We start from the raw sequence: 18,541 nt of genomic DNA on the forward strand, positions 1-18,541 counted from the left end.
GGGAAATAAGGTCCCGCATGCCAGGCAGTGCAGCGCACGCCCCCCCCCAAAAAAAAGAGGTCAGCCTAGATCCTCAGTTTCCCAACTTTTAACACTTCGGTGTCTTCCCTTAAAAAAGGAAAAACTATCTCTTGTGAAATTCCAGAGTCTAAGACAGATCAAAGAGCAACTGTGGATGGCCCTAGGAAACCTTGACAGGTCAACCTGGGAATCACTCCCTAAACTGAGGGCTAAGTGCCCATCAGGTCCAGGGAAACCAAAGGAGACTCTGGTGCCTGGAGCTTGAACTGAGCCCAGAAAACTTGGACTTGGCCCTGGATGGGCGAGTAGGCTGAAGCTGCACTGTTGACTCCGTTTGAGGTCTTTTTCCTTCTTTCCTTTCACCTTTGCTCCCACCTTCCCAGTTCTTCTTTTCCTACTCCCTTGGGCACCTGGAGGCAGATTTTTATTGTGGAGCCTAAAAGCTGCTACTAAATCTTCATCCAGAAAGATCTTCCAGCCCCACTGAGAAGACCCACCAGCGTTCTCCCAGGCCATCCACAGCGGCGGTCCATACTACCTGGAGAACGGCTGCCACGGGGCCCATCATGGATGAGTGGAGAGGGGTTACCCAAAACAGGCCACTATTTCTTGAATTTATCACCTCCTTTACCTGAGGTATATTGTCATTGTTGCCGGGAGAAATGTCTTTTGATGTCCTGGATCATTAAAACCCAATAATCGCTTTGAAATGGCTTAACTGCTTCCTGCAAGGAGATAAAGTAAATAAAACTGTTGTCTCTGTGTCTGCAGTCACTGTGTGGATGAGGCATCTCCTTTCTTTTTTTTAATAACTGCATTCATTTGAGCTCAGGCCAATGCATTTATGCCACGCTGGTGGTGTATAAATTTAGTAATTAAATCCTGTTATCCTGACATGATGGGCGTTTAAGAAGCAGTTGCGATGCTTCAGAGAGGAAAGACACTGTGGGGGGAGAGATTTGTTTTGTATTTTTTAAAAAATCATTTTCATGGAGTCTTTTTTTTTTGGACTAACTAGTTGACAGATGCTTGACTAACAGTGAGATCCTTGTGCAGGAAAGGATTCTAGAGCATCCTGTGAAACTGTTCTTCACTTTGTTGTCCACCCCAGCAGAGTAGAAAGTGTGTGGTATTTGCAATCCTGCAGACCTGGAATTTTACCTAAGCTCCATGGCTTAGCTGTGGGACCTCAGGCCAGTCACTCACTTCTGAATATCAGGGTGCTTTTGGCTGCAAATAAGAAAAATCCCTTTCCAAAATGACCGGATCATTAAAGAAAATGTTTAGTATATTATAATGAATTCTGGTTTAAGGTAACTCCAGGGATGTTGAATTCAGCAGCTTATCAATATAAATGAAAGGCCCAGATTCTTTCCAAGATTGTCCTCTGCCCTCCTCTTTGGATGGACCTGGGTTCCTAACCTTGTCCTACAACTGCAAGATGATTGCCTCATTTCTAAGGAATCCCACGCAGACAATGTGTAGCAGCAGCAGAGGGCCTGTCTCTTTCATCAGAAAGAAAGTGCTTCCTGGAAGCTTTCTAGGAGACACAGCCTGACATCCTGTTGGCCAGAGTGTGTCTCATGCCACGTCTAAACCAATCCATACAAAAGGGAGAAAGGGGATTATTAAGACTGGCTGAGGTGAATCAGTTCCTCTTCTTCCCTGCTGTGTGAGTGATGGGACCCATGAAGTGCCTGCCACATAGAGAAGGCAGGATACCCTCAGGGATAGATCCCAGGGTTCTATTCGAAAGGAAAATGAGAAGTGAAAGGTTGTTGCGTGGGCAACTGATGATATCTGCCACAACCTCCCTGAGCCTGTTTCTTCATTTATAAAAGTAGGATCATAAATATTTACCTTAGTCATCTTGTTGTGGGAATTCGAAGAGATGAATAATACATCAAATGTCTCTGTCATAGGCAGTATATTGGTATTGTTCAGTCACTCAGTCGTGTCTGACTCTTTGCAACCCCATGGTCTGTAGCACACCAGTCTTCCCTGTCCTTCACCATCTTCCAGAGCTTGCTCAAACTCATATCCACTGAGTCAGTGATGCCATCTAACCATCTTGTCCTCTGTCATCCCTTCTCCTCCTGCCTTCAATCTTTCCCAGCATCAGGGTCTTCTCCAATGAGTCAGCCCTTTGCATCAGGTGGCCAAAGTATTGAAACTTCAGCTTTAGCATCAGTCCTTCCAATGAATAGTCAGGATTGATTTCCTTTAGGATTGACTGCTTTGATCTCCTTGCAGCCCAAGGGAGTCTCAAGAGTCTTCTTCAACACCACAGTTCAAAAGCATCAGTTCTTCAGTGCTCAGCCTTCTTTATGGTCGAACTCTCACAGCCATACATGACTACTGGAAAAACCATAGCTTTGGTTTTTCTGACTATATAGTCAACTATACAGACCTTTGTTAGCAAAGTAATGTCTCTACTTTTTAATATGTTATCTAGGTTTGTCATACCTTTTCTTCCAAGGAGCAAGCATCTCTTAATTTTATGGCTGCAGTCACCACCTGCGGTGATTTTGGAGACATGTGTTAGCAGGATGGAATGCTGAATTGGAGCTGGCCATCTTCTTCTCCTGAAGAGGCTCATTAGTAGATATGGGTATTCTCCTTATTCAGTCCCAAGGCCGGAGAATCAGACTTCCATTAATGATGGAACATGGTGCTGAGTCTCCTACCAGATGTGTGGCTGGCCCTGGTGAGTCCTCCAGGTGGCCTGGAGGCCTGCCTCCTGCAGTCTGACTTTTGCTTTTTCTAATATGCTCATGACTCCTGTAACTGGAATACAGCAGGACCCCTGTTTTCTGTCTCAGAGGGTATCTCCAGCCTGTGAATGGTGCAAACGGGGCTAATCTCTGATTCTGGTGTTGAGTCTGCATTATGATTCTCAGGAAGAGTGAAGTGAACCTTGAGTGAAGTGAACCTTGGGCGAAGCCCAGGCCATCTTGGAACCACTCCACACCCTCACCCCCCAGACCAGACAGACAGGGACACTGGGGATCAAAAAGAAGTTCTCTCCTAAACTGTTGGGAAGTTCTCAGATGAGTAAGCAGTATGGGGGACCAGAAGTTGGAAACTTCATTAACTCAATCAACACCCTTGCCCCAGCGTAAGGGAAACAGACCTGAATCATGGAAAAAGGGTGTCTACTGTGGGTGTTCCATCTCATCCAACTCTCTCTTTGGCACCCCCCTTGCCCATGAAGCCCCCTCTTTCAAGCCATGTGGTTCTTCATCTTCCTTCTCTTCCCTGGGACATTCCCTGCCTCCTCAGAAGAGCAAGAGGTTCACCCCCATCCCTTCCTAAGTCTTGCTGACCCGCCCGGGGGAGACGACAGATTCCAGCAGCATCAGTGAGAGGGTTGCAGGGAGTGTGTGTTGACGCTAATTCAGTCTGCAGGGACTGCCTACTCAGCGGGTTCGACTAAGACTTAAGCATACCTCCCCTACCCAAGGTTTAACTTTTCTTGGAGACTACCCAGTGTTAACTTGTATGAAGTCAATCGCATTGCTCCTATTGGAAAAGCTTGGGTCTCACTCTTTCTGTAACATTAGCCCCTGCCAATATTGTACTAAGAAGCATCCGGCTTTTTCTTGAATCTGCTATTGTATTACATTACAAGAGCCTCACATTAACAGTGAGATGGCTCTCTCCATGGTACCCAGGAGGGACGGCACTGCTGGCATGATAGTCTTTTGGATGTCCCAGATGAAAGAAGAAGGGGGAGGGTTTCCAGTTTATTTCATCCCATGCATTTTCGTTCTTACTCTATGAATGCGCTGTTTCTTCATGAGAGGTAGACGTGGGGTGACCATGGGTCAGTTCATCAAATTCTGGAACACCAGATAGATTATACCTTGTGAAGCTTGTGTTGAATACATTAGGACAAATAGAAGGAAATATCATACAGTCCATCAGAAAATAAACTTTTCAAACTTCCTGCCCCAAGAGCTAGAAAAATTAAAGTCAAAATAGTCTTTAAAAAAATTATAGGCTTGCATATAGTATGATTATTTACTAGGGCAATCCACAGAAATTAACTAAAAAGATACTAGAATTAATCAAATAATTTATATAGAGGTCAGGCAAAAGAAGAGAATACAAAGGTCAATGATATTCAATAATGTTTCTGTATACTTGGAATATTCATTCTGAAAAATACAAAGGACAAGCAAACAAAGTGTTTGGCCTTCCTTCTCTGTGGAGTTTTGTTAGGTTACCACCTACCTATCAGTCAGATGGAACTGTGGGCATTCTGCCCTCAGAAAGGGCTTTCTAGATCCCTGATGTGTGCTTTCTGAGCACCCCATACTTTTTTTTGTTTATTGGAATTACCAATTATTGCTTAAGTGTCTCTTTCCTTCTAGACTTTTAAGTTTCTCCATTGGACTATATCCTGAAGGTGGGAAAGAGGGGGTCTTGCTTACTGCTAAATCCCTAGTGCCTGGAAGGGAAAAGGAAAAGTGTTAGTTGCTCAGTCATGTCTGATTCTGCCACCCTATGGACTGTAGCCCACCAGGCTCCTCTGTCCATGGGATTCTCCAGGCAAGAATACTGGAGTGGGTTGCCATGCCCTCCTCCAGGGGATCTTCCTGACCCAGGTCTCCCGCATTGCAGGCAGATTCTTAACTGTCTGAGCCACCAGAAATGAAGCTATGCACTTCCTGTGTATAACTCCCTGTCTCTCTCCCCTTTGTTTAAGATAGCAGGGAGACTCAAATAGCAAGTCCCCGGGTCTGGCCTCTCATCCCAGGAAGCAGTGGGAGCTCACGGAAGACAGGGACAAGACAGGTTCGTGAATGTTCTTCTGGATGTTGGCCCTGATACTCACAGCTGGGACTGGACAGGATGTAGCTAGAGGTTATAAGGTTCTGTGCCAGCAATTATGTCCCCTCCCGTGTCCCTTCTCCTAAAAGGCCCCTCTCCAAGGGCTGTCTCAGTGTCCCCCTTGTCTGGTCTCTGCTCATCGTGTGCCTGATCATTGCCTCCTTACAGAATGAGCTGGAGTAGCCTCTCCCAGGAAGAGAGGGTTCTGTGCCTCTGTCTCCAGTTGTCTCCAGGAGGGTCTCACAGACTGCTGCACCTCTTCTAGGCTTTCTTGCCGAGGAGTGTCTGTAAATCAAGACTTCCTTGTTCTGAATGGGGAGGTCCCCACCTCCTTTTGACACATCTGTCTCAGTTGCCTTGGCTGTAGTTCTAATACAAAGAGTCAAAAAAAAAAAAAAAGAAAAAGTGAAGCCTTAGGCAATCAAGTGTTTACCTCATTCTATTTTCTTTTCTTTTCTTTTTTTTACATTTTAATATATAAAAACATGAATTCGCCATTTGGTGTACATGTGTTCCCCATCCTGAAACCCCCTCCCACCTCCCTCCCCATCCCATCCCTTTGGGGATACCATCTAAATACCTCATTCTAGAACCAAGCAATCAAGAAATGTTTGACACCGTGCACCCTCATCTCAAGCCTCATTCCATCAACTTCAATTTAACTCCCTATGAAAATATACCCACCATGTCATTTTGCTTTGTCCCAGAAATTGAAACATACATTGTAAGTTATATTAACCAACTCCATCCTCTCAAACATTTAAACCCCCTAGAAGAACTCTTGTCATTATTACCAAGTCCCACTATTCCAATCCCGGTGAATTTCCCACAGGACATGCAATCACAAATATTCCCACTAGCTGCAGTTTTAGTAATATTTTTGCACCAGGCTGAGAAAATAATTTCTCTCTCTCCCATGGTTGCTTCTAAGTGACTTCAGCTCAAAATGGATTGCAATGGAAGATTGAAGTCAGGAGCTGTAGAGAGCAAGAAACCACGTGGGAGAATATAAGGTCTAAGAAGCAGAAGAAAGGAGTCTAGTGGGTTCTGAGGTGAAGGGGCCAAGGATGCCACTGGGGTGGGGAAATCAGGACAGACACACAGGGACCATGGGGCAGATACCCCAGGGAAACCATCAAGGGCGATTGCCTGGAGCTGGTATTTTACTGCTGTGTACTTCAGGTGCCAGGCAGAGGTGGGCTAGGGTGCACTGGGAAAGAATAAACAGGACCCCAGGGCTTAGATCCATGGAGCTTTGCCTGCCTGCATCCCCCCTCAGGGAGCTGAGCCAGCGTGAGCCCCAGCCACACACTGCGAGGCACGTCCTGGCTCAGCGTGCAGCAGCCCCCGGAGCTAGCCCTGCCGTCTGCCGTCTTTGTGTTCAGCTTGAACAGACTCCGCCGTGCAGGACCCCTCTGTGCGTGGAGAACCGCACTGTCCAGCGGTCCTTCCCCCGGGCTCCGTGTCAACCTCGGACGTCGTGGGTCCTTGAACTGCTCTCTGTAGGGCGCTGCTGGGCACTTCCTGAGAGGACCGACCAGCTGCCCCAGTCACCTTCCTGTAGCCGCTGCCCCACGCCGGCCACCTGTCTGACCGTGGCTTGCTTCCTCGTCATCAGCTGAAGTGCCCAGAACACTGCGTGACTGGAGCTGTGCCGAAATCAATGACCAGCAGTGATAAGCAGGGGATTAGGAGCCCTAGAATGCTGGGTTTAAAACCCCAGCTATGCCATCTACTCTCTGGGTGACTTTGCACAAGGCATGTAGCCTCTCCAAGCCTGATTTCTCCCATCCACAAAGGGGGAGCTAGTCATTTGTACCTCCTCTGGGGTTGACACGTGAAGAATAAGTGAGAGGGTACATGAAACATCTGGCACTCAATCAATACATTTTAATCACATTCACAAATCTTGTAGGACAGAGTACAGTTCATCATTGCCTCCAGACAAGTCATCCTAGTTTCACCCTGTGGGTAGGGTCTGTATCTCTCTTCCCCATTCTCCACGAGTTGCTGAGCCCCTGGTTGGCAGGAACTGATTGAACCCATAAAGTCAACCTCAAAGACTCCTAGTCTGGGGCCACATATTCCATGAGAGGCCAGCCATGCTGCCCATGAGCTCTCTCTCAAATAACTGTGGGGAACAGCTAAGGGACTTAGCGAATTCTGTGTTCACACTTGTGCACACACAGTCCTACTGCCAGCAGGCTCAACCCGCAGCCAGAAAATGCATAAATATGATCTACACACACCCCCACATAGATTAAAAATATAGGCCAATATCTACTTGCCAAGGAAAGGACTAAGCTATTTTCCTGAAAGAATATATTTAGACCTGACAGCAAGTCCCAGAATTTGCCGAGAAAAGGGGCCTGGGTCTGACACCATCGCTTTCCCACCTGAGAAGGGCTCATTCACCACAGCGCCTTCGGGTTCTGTGCTCCGCAGAGATTTGACAGGTGAGGGGAGGCAGCCTCCAGAAAGCCTTGTTAATTTCGTAGGTGAAATAGCAGGATTGACAGTTGCGGTGATTCCCCACAATAAGGCCATTGAAACGGTGTTCATGGAGGGGTGAATGGAAATGGTTCTGATGTCTTCTGTACACGGTGACCACAGATCACATTTAATAAGCATTTTCTGCCTGTCTCTCTGGGCTCGTTTGGTGGCTTATTCTTCTTTTGATGGCAGGACATGGCTCCTATTATCTCAGAAAGAAATGGGGAGCGGGGGGGACTCAGCATCCAAAGGGGGCTTTCACTTTGGCTTGAGATTTCCATGGACCCGTGGTTGGCCAGAGAGTTTCCTAGGAATAGAAATTCCTAGGTGGGTGTTTGGGATGGAGTCAGCTCCACACACGCCCCTGACTCTCACTCCCACCAGGTGCAGAATATTCAAGTGTGGGCTTCGTCAAAGGAGTGTGGAGAAGTAGCCGAGCAGAAAGCCCACATCAAGCTGTTTTACAGGAGGCCAAACTGGACATTTCTTGCAAATTTTTTTTCCCACTGGCAGGTGGGAAGCCTTTCTACTTAATTTTATCCCTCTTGGCGCCGACAGTTGGGTTGGATTAAGGACCATATTCGGACCTGAGTTCATTTGCAGTTACTTGGCTTGATTTCTCATGAGTCATGCCTTGCCAGGAAGCTCAGAGATACTGGTCCAAGCAGATGGCCTGTTGGATCTGCCCTCATTTTCTCGTTCGTTTACCTCTTTGAAGGTCATGGAGCCACTTCCCCATTGCTGGTAGCATCCCCTCACTGTGGGAAAATGCCACGTGGGACCCAGACAGTGAATAAGTAGCGACAGAAGCCAAAGTCATCATTCCCCAAAGCTTCCTCACAGAACCCCAGGACCCAGCCTTCACAGATTTGCTCTCTTTCTCCAGCAGGAAGCAAGGCAACTTTGTTGGAAGAAACGCATCCTGAGATGCATCCAGGGCTTGGATTTGGCTGGAAACAGGTGACCTGCAGTCATCCCTTTATCTTTTAGTGCATGTGACTCAGTGCCTGGGCATATGGGTGTGTGTCTCTGTTTCCTTTTGCTGAAGGCAGTCACAGACTGTCATCTTTTCTTTTTTTCCCTCCAGCTGCAAGCAGTAAAAGTGAAGAGGCCTTGCTATTCAAAAGCCTTTAAAGCCCTGACACTGTCTCCTAGAAAGTGCTAATTCCTGACTGTCCTGATGTTTCTCACCTCTTTGTGGATCATTCTGAGCTTTGGTGCTTTGGGCTATAATCAGTCTTACTTTTCACCTTTCATCTCTTTCCTGTCTATAACACATGGTGTCCCCTGCCAGCTCCCACTTTCTCTCTTATCCATCTATCTCTATCTACTGGGCTGGCTATATATATCTACCTGTCTGTCTCTATATATATCTCCATCTCTATGCTCAGAGTTGACAAATGCCAGAGAGACCTGTAACGAAAAAGTCCCTCCCATTTTAATGCACAGTAAATCCATTTCTGTGCAGGTTTGAACCCATGTTGGATCCTCCACCATAACTCAGGAAAGGGTTATTATCTTTTCTACTCCTTGACAAGAGATCAGGGAAAGAAGATGATGCCCATTTCTGGAGAACGTCTTCTTCTGAAATGCTAAACTCTTCTGAAGTTCATTACTTACAGAGTACTGTTTAGATGGTGGGCACTGTGATGGGCCAGAGGTCCAGAGATGAATGGGTTATAGCCTCTGACCTCCAGGACTGGCCAGTAAGTTTGGTGGATGAGGACTCAAGCTGAAGACATTGCAAATGACTGAACTGGTACCAGTTGCTGCAAATTGGTCAAGAGAAAAAACTCAGTGGAAAGTGAACACTCAGCCTAGGTCATCCAACTGGGAGAACTGGGGAGAGGGTTCATTTATTTCTAAGTTTGAGAACAATGTCTGGAACAGGTCAGATGTTCCAAAAATTATTTTTTGAATCAAGGGATGAATCTCAGTGGCTGATTTCCCTCTTCTTTTTGGCTGGGCCATTTGCTGTAAGGAATCCCCCTTCTTCCCCAAGATAGGACAGTGCCATTGGGTAGGTACATCTTGGGAATTTGTACCATCTGTTTGGGGCCCATAGAGAGGGTGTACCAGATGGACCCCAGGTCTATTTTGGTCTTTACTTTGCATGTTTCTTGTTTTTCTGCATCCCATGCAGATGGATACTGTCAGGTTATTTATAGCAGGAATTTGCTAACAATAATAGAACAGTTGCTCTAATTCCAAGGCCAATTGAATTAGTTTGGCTTTGCATTCTTTGGAGCACCTATAGCAAGCACAGGGTTAAATAGCTGTGGGACCAAGATGGTACATATAGCATCAGCTGCCACCTGTTCTGATCCCCTTCCCCAAGACAATTCTCTATGAAACATGGGACAGAGTGATGGTGTTTGCATGCATTCCACAGGTTTTAGGAACAGTCCGTTCATAGATGCAAAACTTCTAAATAAAATGCAGTACTGGAAAATGTAATTTAATAGGATATTAATACCCATGGCCAAGAATGCAAAGATGGTTCTTATGTACAAGAATATTCATGATTCTAGAATTTATATTAGTGCACAGCAAAGGAAACCATAAACAAAAATGAAAAGACAACCTACAGAATGGGAGAAAATATTTGCAAATGATGCACTGACAAAGAATTAATTTCCAAAATATACAAACTGCTCATACAGCTCAATAACAACAAAACAAAACAAACAATAAAAACTGGGCAGAAGACCTAAATAGATATTTCTCCAAAGAAGACATACAGACGGCCGATAGGCACATGAAAAAATGCTGAACATCACTAATTATTAGAAAAATGCAAATCAAAACCACAATGAAGTATCACTTCACACCAGTCAGAATGGCCCTCATTAAAAATTCTACAAATAATAAATGCTGAAGAGGGTGTGGAGAAAAGGGAACCCTCCTACACTGTTGGTAGGAAGGTAAATTGGTGCAGTCACTATGGAAAACAATATGAAACTTCCTTAAAAAACTAAAAATAGGGGTCTTCCCTGATGGTCTAGTGGTTAAGATTTCTCCTTCCAATACAGAGGGTGTCGGTTTCATCCCTGGTCTGGGAGCTAAGATCTCACATGCCTTGCTGCCAAAAACCTAAAGCATAAAACAGATACAGTAGTGTAACAAATTAAATAAAGACTTTAAAAATAATCCACATCAAAACATCTTAAAAAAAAACCAGACTAAAAATAGAGTTATCATATAGCTCTGCAATCTCATTTCTGGGTGTCTATCTGGAGAAAGTTCTAATTTGAAAAGACACACGTGCCTCAAAGGTAATGGCAGCACTACTTGCAGTAGTCAAGACATGGAAACGAGGTAAGTGGCCATCAGCGGATGCATGGATAAGGACGAGGTAGTGTGTATATAAAACGGAATATTACTCAGCTATAAAAAGAATGAAATAATGCCATTTGCAGCATCATGTATGGACCTAGAGATTATCATAGCAAGTGAAGTGAGTCAGAGAAAGACAAATACATGATATTATTTATATGTGGAATCTTAAAAGAAAATGATACAAATGAACTTATTTTCAAACAGAAATAGACTCACAGACATAGAAAACAAACTTATGGTACCAAAAGGGAAAGGGAATGGGGAAGAATATATTAAGAGTTTGGGATTAACAGATATACACTAATATATATATAAAATACATAAATGACAAAGACCAACTGTACAGCACAGAGAAATATACTCAATATGTTATATAATGAAAAAGAATCTGAAAAAAGTATATATAACTGAATCACTTTGCCATATACCTGAAACATGAATCAACTATATTTCAATAAAAAATTAAAATTAAAAAAATTTATAATAGCAAATGGGTGAATGGGCCTCTCTGGTAGCTCAGTGGTAAAGTATTAGCCGGCAATGCAGGAGCCTCAGGAGACCTTGCTTCAATCCCTGGGTCAGGAAGATCCCCTGGAGGAGGACATGGCAACCCACTCCAGTATTCTTGCCGGGAGAGTCCCATGGACAGAGGATGTTGGTGAGCTACAGTCCATATGGTAGCAAGTCGGACACAATGGAAGCAACTTAGCACACACATAATAGTGAATACTTGAAAACAATCTATATGTTCAACAGTAGCAGGTTTGTCTAGAAAATTATTCTGCAGTGGCATGATGTAATACTCCGTAGCTATCAAATAGTATACTTCAGGATAATAGTTAATACTATTAGAAAGTGGTTGTGATATATTAAGTGAAAACCTGCAGATCAAACACATATATATACATACATATGATCTAACCTTGCAAATATGCATGCCTAGGAGAAAAGATTGAAAGCATATGGTGAATAGTTTCTCAGTGGGTAGATCATGAGTGACTTATTTTCTCTTCCTGCTTTTTTGTTTTTTAACAAGATTTCTACAATGAACATTTATTACTTTTGTATCTGAAAATACATATACTATTTTGAAGAATAGTCCCTTTGGTTGTTTCCAGGTGGGACTTTGTATCTGAAGTTCATATTAAATACCAGCTCAGGGCATCTGCTGTGAGACACGACCAAAGGGAACAGAGGAAGTGTGCAGTCATGGTCGTTATAGTAGGCATTTCAAAGGTTGTTTGTAAATTAATCTCGAAAGGAAGGAAAGTGGTGTCTTCTCTGTAGATATTTATTAATGCTGGTTTGTACGTTACCCAGGCATCTTGAACTCGCCCTAAAGCCCGTCTATAAAGAACCGGCATGTGTAGGCAGCGCATGTATTTTTCACGTCCATAAATTGTGTGTTGCCCAAGGCTGGTCGTCTATCAAGTTTGCCGAGGAACGAAGAACAACCTTCGCAATCTCAGTTTTAAGTAAATAGCAGAAAAGCTTTGAGGAGAGGAAGTTTTTGAAGAGGAGGACTGTGGACCCAGCTTTTGCTTATATCCTCCTGCTTGCCAATCCCCTGTCTTGGAACCCGGCCCCTGCTCATGTGCATTTCCTCATGCACAACCTCCTTGTAAGCCCATCTTTGTTAAAGACATGCGCTTTCTAAAGTCTGAGGGAGGAACAGTCTGACTCACAGTCACTGTTTTAACTTGAACAAACTGTAATAGCTACACAGCGGGCTCTGATGATTAGCAGCAGAACTGATCTTTCTTGGTTTGCATTTACAATGACACAGTGTTATGCGCCTAGATACAGCATCTACAAAGTCAGCTGTATCATGCTCACTATTTTTAACTGTAAGAAGAGGAGCCATATCTAATGTAATCTATGATAGCACTGTAATTAAAATGTCCTGCATAATGAGGACGTCTAATAAACAAAGAGAGCAAGTATTATGTTTCAGAACAAATAAATGCTGGAATTTAGGCAGACTTAAAATCCAGTTACTACTATATAGTCTCAAAACTTGTCCCAGCAATTGAGAAATGAGGATCAGCCTTTGATAGCCGAGAAAACAAGATTAGGGACAACCTTTTCAACATGGGATTTAGCCAACTGTTGGAGAGAAATAGAGAACACAGTTTACTTGACAAAAACTGGTCATCTGAGACAGCTTGGAAAGATGGAAAGAAATGGATTAGAGATTGAATCTATCCTGATTATTCTACTGTAGAATCTGATAATGTCTATAGTCCTTACATTTTTAAAAAATCAACATCAAAATAAAATAAAATCCAAATCAAATCAAACATACTTTGCTTAGCTCTTTTCAATGAACTTTACGACTCTTGCTAATTCTATAATATTATATTGTTTTGTCCCTGCAGTTCTGAGGAAATTTGATGGCTATTGTCCTTACATTTCTACTCGAAATTAGTTTCTAGGAAACCCATAGATGTTGTTGGTCTCCTCTTATGTCTCCCACTCAATGTTTGAAATATCTTCTAGACAAGAGGAAATATCTATTCTTTAGTCCTATGAGACTTTTCACTTTTGAGTGGAGAGAATATGGACGAGATCTTTCCTGTTAAAAGAGAGAATGGAAAATACAGTATAGGAGGCAGAAAGTCAAGAAGACAAGAAAATACCCAGTGATGTTCTGTATCACCTTTTGGTTTGAAGAATTCTGGTGTCTGTTGTCCCTCTGAGCATAAGACTATCCCAGTGCCTCTGTCTATGAGCAGAACGGCCGTGGGAAATGGAAAGCCTGCCATGTCCTGACCACAGGAGAAGCTAAGTTCCAAGCAGCTCTTGAAGATCAGCACCTAGAGAACAGGCCAGGCTCACTCAGGATTTCCATTTTGGAGCTATTGGCAACTACAGCTGTTCGCAGGAGCCCAGGGTCCTGCAGCCTCCATCTGAATGGCTTTCACAATGCCAGATTAAGCATTTATTGAACAAATATATAAATCAATGAGCTGCATAATTGGAGAAATGAAGGAAAGCTTTGCTAAACCCTGAGGCCACGAAATTCCCTCTAAGTACCACTATCTACATTCCATAAGTTTTAACATGTACTATTACTGCTACAGTTCATAATGATTTTATTAGTTTCATTATTATTTTATTTTTGACACACCAATAACCTAGAGATAAATTTTCAGTTTAAAATGAATGCTTTAGAAAGTTTATCTTTTTATTATTCATTTTTAAGCTAATTTCACTTGGTTGTAAAATATGGTCTGTAAATAGAAAAGATTCTTTGGAATATGTTGAGACTTATTTATTGACTTTTATTCATATCTGTGCTTTCTGATTTCTAATTCAAGCCTCTCTACATAGGTCTTAAATCAAGCTGTTAATTGTGTGGTAAATCTTTACTACTTTAATTTTTTTGCCTGCTAGATATATCAGTTTCAAAGAGAGGTATGTTAAACTCTCCCACCATTTTTTATGGATTTGTCACTGGCTCCTTATAATTCTATCAAATATGATTTATGTATTTGATGCTATGTGATTAGTTCATATAAAATTAAAATTGTTTTCCTAGTGAATTTAACATTTTATCATTCATTATGAAGCAGCTCCCTCATATTTAAAAGACTTAAAATATATTTTATTATATTAATTTAACTATATATGAGTTCTTTTGGGTAGTATTTGTGTAATATTCCTATTTAATTGTTACTTTCCATTCTTTATATTTTAGATATGTCTCTTATAAATAACATAATTGGATATAAATATATAATCTTATAATCTCTATCTTTATTTGGCAACTTTAGCCCATTTATACTTATTGTGACTGTTTATATATTTACACTTATTTATACCATCCTGTGCTATTTACTTGATTATTTTGGATACCTTTTTTCTTTATTTTGTGCCTTTTTATTGATTAGTTGATAATTTTTTAATGAAATATTTTTCTATTATTTTCTGGAAATTATAAACTCTATTCTCATTATTTTAATGTTTATCCTTAAAAGTTTAACTGTATAGTTGACCTTTGAACAATATGAGTTTGAACTACATGGGTCCATTTATGCTTGGATATTTTGCAGTAGTAAATACTACAGTACAACAATGGTCTGTGATTGATCAAATCCGTGGATGCAGAGAAACCTCGAATATGGAGGAGTGACTATAAGTTGTACACGGATTAACCCCAGCAAAGTTCAAGGGTCACTGTAGTTAACAAAGCTTAAAATTATATACAATATTCTACTCTTTTTTTAAACTTTCAGCACATTTAAATCTGACTACTTCCTCACATCTTAGACATTAGCTTTAGATTAGATAAGATTAGACATCTTAGACATTATTGTTGACTGCTTTTTAAAAAAATCTCTAAACTATATACTATTATTATTATGGTATTACATATTATTGCAGCTCTATGTAGTAACTATTCATTTACATTTATCTGCATGTTTGCCTCTTCTTGGCTTACATTTCTTCTTGCATTTTAGATCTTCCTTCAGAGATAGTTTTCTTTCTTCCAAAAGCACATCTTTTAAAGTTCCTTTCATCATCATTTGTTGATGAGACACCCAGGTTTTGTATGTCTGATGGAATTTGATATACCTTGGAATGGAGTCAGCAGGATTTGCAGATGGCTGGAATAGAGGGTGAGAATAAGGGAAAGAGGGTAGTCAGGAGAGATTCTAGCAGAACACTCCCTATATAGGCACATAAAAGACACTCAGAGGTGCTACAGTGGGAAACCCTGAGGGGTATTGCCTCTGACTACAATAAATAGTAGTCATGTCTGATAGACATGCAGGTCTGGGGACTAAAAATCCTGAGTCCCTAAGACCTTTGTAAACAATTTCACGTATTCACTCACTCATCGAATCGTGTTTTGGACTTAATAAATCTGTTTGTTTATTTGTTCATTATTTAATTATTATATAAACAGATTTTTCAAGCATCTGCTTTGTGTTGTGCATGATGTTAAATGGTGAGGATGTGAAAATGGGCAAATCTTTACAGGGACTCTGCCCTTGTGGATCAGACAGCCTCGTGGGAGAACAGATAGCAATCAAGGAATCAGTCACACAAATCAGTGTAAATATGTAGTTGTGATAAGTGCTCTGAAGAAAGGTACCTGGTGCTCTGAAGGCCTAGAGTAGGAGGTTTGACTGTTGGGAGGTCAAAGAAGGCTCATCAGAGGAAGAAAAATTTGAGCTGATTGCTGAACGATGATGAGGAACAAACTAGGCACAGAGTGGGTGAAAGAACCTTCCAGGATGAGGACACTGGCAAGGGCAAAGACCCTGTGGCAGAAAACGTCGGGTCCAAAGCCCTGTGGTGGGGACATGGGTGTGGATGGGGTACCAGAGAGAAGGAAGCGAGGGATTTAGGGAGAGGCTGGAGCAATCAGGAACGGACAGACTCGGGTCCTTATGGTCCTTATAGACCACTTGGGGAGGGGGCCTTATCCTGGGGACAGAGCTGCCGACACGATCTAGGCAGAGGGAGTGACCAGATCAGACTTGTGTTTGAAGAAAAACCATACAGCTTCCTAGCCTTTTCTCTGTTCTCTGCCTTTGCAGGAGGGCATCTGGGCCCTGTTCTGGAGATGCTCATCAAACTTTCAACACAGGTGGGAATGGCTGGCGGGAGGCTTTCTGGGACAGACACGGGGACTGTTGGTTTCCCCTTCCCTGCTCTAAGCCAAGTTGCAGAAATATGTTCTGAGCACCTCTAGGAAACAGCGGTATAATTAACCAGGAGCAGCCTTCCTAACCCTGTGATCGTGGAGGACTGCAGCAGATGAGGATCAGGCCAGGACTGGTCAGACTGTGTTCTGCGGGCTCCTCTCCTGATGCGGCTTTCCCTCACCCCTCTTTCCTCTGAGCCCTCTGAGTGGGGAGAGGCACGACAGGCTGGAGAAGGAGCATCAGTGAAACATGGAGTGGCAGGAAGGAAGAGGGGGCTGCAGTGTCAAATGCGGAGTCCCCGTGGGAAGCAGATCCAAGGCGAGCTCTGGTGCTGGTTCCAGGCTTTGCACTGTGGCTAACCCGCGGTGTGACCTCAGGCAGATGCCATAACCTCTCTGTTGGCCTCTGTGTCCCAGTCTGTCAATGAGGGCTTTCCCGAGGACATCCACACACTTGGCAGGTGTGCCTGTGAATAAAGACGATGCAATGTCCTGTGGAGGTTCAGTCTTTCTGAGGTTAAAAAATGTTATTCTTATATTAAAACAAATACGGATGTTTTGGCTCAGAATGCAAAATTTATACATCAGAAAGGATACAACAAGCAAACATTGGTTCATGTTCTTTCCCTTATTATTCAGGGTCCTTGGGTGGAGCGGGTTGGAACGCATTGGATTCAATGTGCTTTGAGATGCCCTCTGGCTCCTTAATATTTTGATTCTTCAGTTTTATGACGAAGATCAAGGAAAAGGAGGATTAGGCACCATGTGGATTCTAACGGGATTTGGGTGCCCGTTTTAGGTTTGAGAAGGAGTAAGTATTAATGTGGGTGTTCAGCTGTGCTTCACGCTCTCATGCCCCATCCTTCCTGCCTGCCTTACTCCTCCTTGTTCTGTCGGCCTTGGCTCGGTGTCCCCTCCTGGGGGACGATTTGTCCTTCCCTTCATCCTTCCTGCCCCAATCCTCTGAACTGTTCACTGAGGTTCTCCCTGTAGCCCACAGAACTCTCCACAGAGCTCAGAGTTTGCACGCGTGCTGTATGCTGTACCGCTGTTTTCTTGCCTCCTTACTGTGTTAATCTGCATTTACAAGCCTTCATGTTGTTTGGAGAGTAAATTCTCAGTGTCTAAACAAGCCCTTCACCGTGTAAACTTGCTGACCTTTCTCGCTGTGTGTCTTGTAGCTTTCTGATTTGTGGTTTGGACGTTGGGCATGCCCAACAACTTGTAGTTCCTCCAAGTGCCATGCTGTGCCCTGGCTTTTGTCTCTGTTTCCTGGAATGCTGTTTTCTGCAACGAGTCTTCCCTTGTTCATATGAAGACTTCCTCTTTATCCTTCAAGAATCAGCTCTCTTGCTTCTCCTTGGAGAAGCCTTTATTACTTCCCTGTGGGATGTCACTGCCCCTCTATATTAGCTCTGTCTGATTTCTAATGTCACATGTTTGCATGTCTCCTGAACAAATGAAAGCTCATGGAAGGCCCTAAGCATATGCCCTACATGTAGTGTGGCATAAACTCACATCAGTGAATGCCCACTGAATGAATATATGCTGGGGTGAGAGAAAACGGGAGGGGAGTGATCGTGCCATACTTCCATAAATGCCTCCCCCAACATTAGCCCAAGCAAAGAGTATGAGTCCTGGGTTCCCAAGGTTGTAAATATAACTCCAAGAATGCATGTGCTAATTAATTTCATCATCTTCTGCCATGTCCTTATAGAACAACTGCTATTCACTCATTAATTTATTCAAAATGATTTGCACTGTCTTAGCTGTTGAGAATTCAGCTTGAAAAAACAGACAAAGGGAACAAACAAACAATAAAGGAAATCTGCTAGTCAAATTTTGAAATACATTTGTTGAAAGAAAAACAACAAGGTCATAAGCCAGATCATTAGGCATCTTAGGTCGTGACTGTGAGGTGCCTAATGATCTGGCTTCTAAGTGAGGAGAGGAATGACCCTATCTCTATACATTTAAAAAGCTCACTTTGTATCACATGTCCCGATTTCAAACTATATTGCAAAGTTATAGTCATCAAAACAGCACAATACTGGCACAAAAACAGACATATATATAGATCAATGGAACAGAATAGAGAACCGCAAAATAAACCCACTTTTGTGGTCAATTAATCCTTGACAAGCAGATAAGAATATTGGGAAAAGACAGCTTCTTCAATAAATGGTGTTTATTAAT

At 42.8% G+C, this 18,541-nt stretch overlaps 1 long non-coding RNA gene across 1 annotated transcript; it reads left to right on the forward strand.

Annotated features, from left to right (window-relative positions):
- The first annotated feature begins 7,188 nt into the window (after positions 1-7,188).
- Positions 7,189-16,826, forward strand: LOC139037685 (uncharacterized). The gene is made up of 3 exons (XR_011490516.1): positions 7,189-7,313; positions 8,237-8,310; positions 16,239-16,826. It is a non-coding gene; the product is annotated as an uncharacterized lncRNA (long non-coding RNA).
- Positions 16,827-18,541: the final 1,715 nt, after the last annotated feature.

The sequence above is a fragment of the Odocoileus virginianus genome, chromosome 12 (genome assembly GCF_023699985.2).
Source record: "Odocoileus virginianus isolate 20LAN1187 ecotype Illinois chromosome 12, Ovbor_1.2, whole genome shotgun sequence".
NCBI classification, from domain to species: Eukaryota; Metazoa; Chordata; class Mammalia; order Artiodactyla; family Cervidae; genus Odocoileus; species Odocoileus virginianus.